Raw genomic sequence first — 4,204 nt, forward strand, 5'->3', positions numbered from 1 at the left:
TAAGTTTCAGAATTTAATAGTCATTTTAAAAGCATAAGCCTAGGCCTTACCTCAGATGAATTAGACAAGAATCCAGTGTGGAATCCCATTGCCTCTTGGGAAAATTCGTCATGCATTAGCGTTGGGCACCTAAATGAAAGGCAGTGCTCCCCAACAGCCCTTCCCTTGATGCGAGCCTTGGGTCAGACGTTTCCCACCACTCTGAAGTAGGTTAGTTAAGCAAACTTTCATGCCCCTCTCCTTATACAAGACATGTTTTAAGAAGATTTTTGGGATACTGTGACATATATTGTCCAGGAGAAAAAACATTAACCACATGTGATCCAGAGAACTAGAAATGTGACTATTTCTGTACAATGAATTTACAATTTTCATATATTAGATTAGACAAAAATAAGTGTTAAAATAAATATGCCTATTAATTTCTATCTTAATGTGGCTGTTATAATATTTCATTATGCATAAAATTCATATTGGATGTATATTGAACAATGATGCTCAATAGCAATTTTCTGGGTACATTATGATGATTAAATGTATAAGTCAATCAATTGCTTGATCAATTGCCCTAAAAAGCTTCCTGGGGGATTTCTATGTGCTGCTCATGTAAGAATCATGGACCTAAGCGTAGATCTGACAGCTTTCAGCCAGGATGTTTCTGAGGGTTGGATTTGGGAAATGTACCAGAACAATGCTCATTCTAGAAGTTTCTAAAGAGCTCCTGTTCTAGGGCTTTTATGAGATTTATTTTTTTAAATTGGGTGAGATAGGACAGTTTTATGAACTAAGATTTGTGCCTTTGTTATCACCCTTCACTTCTAAGTAGAACATCTTGAGCAGTATGAGCGAGCTTCATACTGCCACGGATGATTTTTTTTTTTTAATTAATGCACCAAGCATTTATAATGAGAACTTATCCTGTTTAATTCTCCCATTTCCCTAATAATTATCTTCTCTGTTTTAATATTTATAGCTCTCTTTAAAAATGAATATACATCCTCGGATATATTTTTCCTCTTTTGAATGGTGCATATTAGAGATTCCAGTAATCTGTAGATTTGAATTGTTATTACTAATGGCGCTGCCAAAAATCTTGCCTGTAGATAATCTAAATGGGAGGAAATGTCTTTGCCAAACATTTCGGTAGAAGCAACCTTTCAGAGATAATGATAAATTGTGTGGGGAAACTAATTGAAAATTGTTTATTAATTTATTCAACAACTTAGTATTTAGTGCATATTTAAGCAGTGATGTAGGTACCACAGAATTTAAATTAAGATTCTTGTGTCTCGTCAGACCTTCAGGGTAGAGAATGGTGTAAAGTGGAGGTATGTTGATTAGCTCTGAAAACTGAGGGAAAGAACAAAAGGGAGCCCCCCAAAAAGGCAAACCCAAGCAAGCAGAGGCAAGTGATAGACTGAGGGGTGGAAGAAAGAGGCGCCAATCATAATCTCAAAAAACAGTAGTAAATCCTCAAAGATCAAAATATGTAATGTTCAAATTACCCAAGGCCTAAAAACCCCAAATTTACGATCCTGAAAGGTTAAAACCTCAAACGTCGAAATTCTGAAAGCTGAAATTACACAAACTGTAATTCCTGCTGGAAGAAAGCAACAAAAGGCTCTAGAAAAGGAATAGGAGGAACCTCCAGAAACAATTACTGTGTTTTCAGTTGTGGGCACAGTTGTTGCACCATGCCAGGCAGAAAGAACACTTAAGGTACTGGGTTTTGTTGTTATGTGTGTGTGTTTCTGTGTGTGTTTGTTTCCAAAGGAAATTAGTGTATATGACTAAACTAGGCAGAGGAGAACTGTCAATAGAACAAGAATGTGAACATATTCTCTGTGGTGTGAGAGACAGACAGAGAGAGAGAGAGAGAGAGAGAGAGAGAGAGAGAGAGAGATTTATTCACCACAGGTCAAGACTTCAAAGCTTAGCTGTCATGGAGAGGGCCATCTCTTCAGACTGTATCTGTCCCTATGGTGTTTCATTAAAGTATTCTTTTATATGCGTTGATATTCTTTTAAGTTTTTGCCCCAAAATTTAATTGGGCACCGTCTTTTCCAATTTAAACTGCTATATCTTTCATTATTGCACCATATTTATTAACAGCAAAAAGAACTGTGTGAAGACTTACATGTCTTACCTCATCTTAGGCACTCCTCAGCACGTAATATTAACTTGGTGTGTAAACACTGTGAATTTAGATAAAAACGTTAAAAGTTCTTCAGTAAAGAATATGTTTTTGTTGTACATTCTCATTCTTAAGATCTCTGTTCTTTAGGCATCTGTGAATAAGGCAGTGATCCAGTGTCATTTCTTGGGGGATTTGGTCAAAAAGATTTGAATGTTTCATATAGTATTTCTCATGCCTATAGTTATTAAGTTGATAAATGCAATTAACTACCTGAAATGCACTGACAATTTTTATTCATTGACATATTTCTATAGGAACACACTTCATAAGCTTATCATTTTGTATCCATGGGCTTGCTGTTAATACATGAGTATTCATGGTTTAAAATATGTGTTATTATTGCCAGTTTTAGTATATAAAGACTTCTGAAATGTTTTTTCATTGTCATGTTTTGTTTGCCAAACAAATAAAGAAGACTAAAAAAGAAAAGCTTGGATAAAAGAGAAATACGTAAGTTATGAATTAGTAACTCTAAGAACAGACATTTTTGTTTTATTACATAACTACAGAATGCAGTTCTAAAATCTGAAGGTTAACATTCTCTGGCCTCTAATTCTGGCAACAATGGACACCTCTGAATGTGGAAAAGGGGATCAGACAAGGTTCTGAGGCCTTGAAACCAAGATTAGGGCTTTAGGCTAACAACATTCAAGCTCAGTCCGGTATTTTCCCTTGACAGGAATACATTTCTCAGGTTTTTTGGATCTTTCCAATCTCAGCCAGACAATTTTGATCTTCTGACACTTCTTTTTTTTAATTTTATTTTTTTCTTATCAGTTACATTTTATTAACTCTGTATCCCAGCTGTATCCTGCTTCCTCATTCCCTCCCAATCCCTCCCTCCCTCCCTTATCTCCACCGTGCCCCTTGCCAAGTCCACTGATGGGGGCGACCATTCATCTGATCCTGTTTTACAGGCATCTTCAGGACTGGCTGCAAAGCCCTCCTCTGTGGCCTAACAGGACTGCTCCTCCTTTGGGGGGTGGGGAGGTCAAAGAGCCAGCCATTGAGCTCCTGTTAGAAATAGTGCTTGTTCCCCTCACTATGGGAAACCAATTGGTTACTGAGCTGCCACAGGCTACATCTGAGCAGAGGTTCTGGGTTATATCCATACATGGTCCTTGGTTGAATGTCAGTCTCAGAAAAGACCCTGTGCCCAGATATATTTGGTCCTTGTGGAGCTTCTGGCACTTCTAACATTGTTGACAGTCAGATATATTTGGGCCAGAGTCCTCTCCTTTCAGGAATGTTTTTGTCTTGTACAAATACGACCATTTTCTTCACAAACGACAGACACAAACCAAGTCAGCACATACTGTGTGGAAAGCACAACCTTCCGCAGTGCTTAGAAATGTCAACATTTTTACATTCAGTAAAACTGTGCTATATCTTGAAAAAAAAAGAAATATTTAGAGGTTATCATACTACTAGATTCTCAATTTTGCGGTAAGGGGGCACCACACATTGTTCAAAACAGAAACTTTTCTGAACTAAAATGAAACGTGGCAGCCCCTTACTAGATATTTTGACCTTGTCACAGAACCGTTTATGATTAGCCAGACGCTCTTGACAATTTCAGTTGTCTGAATGTGGCCCATGGATCGGATAAGAAGAAGTCTCTAACACATTCTTCACGTTAAATAGCCATGGGACCCTTAAAAGCTGAGGTTAAAAGCTGAGGACCTGGAGTATCATAAAAAGACAGGAGCTCCTCAAGGAGAACAACAGAACCAAAAAAAAATCTGGGCCAGGGGTCTTTTCTTTGACTGGTACTCCAACCAAGTACCATTCATGGATATTACGTAGAACCCCTGCTCAGATGTAGCCCATGGCAGGTCAGTATACAAGTAGATGCCCTAGTAAGGGAAACAGGAACTGTCTCTGACAGGAACTTAGTGGCTGACTATTTGATCACCCCCAACTGAAATAGGAACAGTCTTGCCAGGCCACAGAGGAGGACAATGCAGCCAGTCCTGATGAGACCTGGTAGGATAGGGTCAGATGGAA

This window comes from Psammomys obesus, unplaced genomic scaffold (assembly GCF_907164565.1).
Source record: "Psammomys obesus unplaced genomic scaffold, mPsaObe1.curated_primary_1811, whole genome shotgun sequence".
Lineage (NCBI taxonomy): Eukaryota > Metazoa > Chordata > Mammalia > Rodentia > Muridae > Psammomys > Psammomys obesus.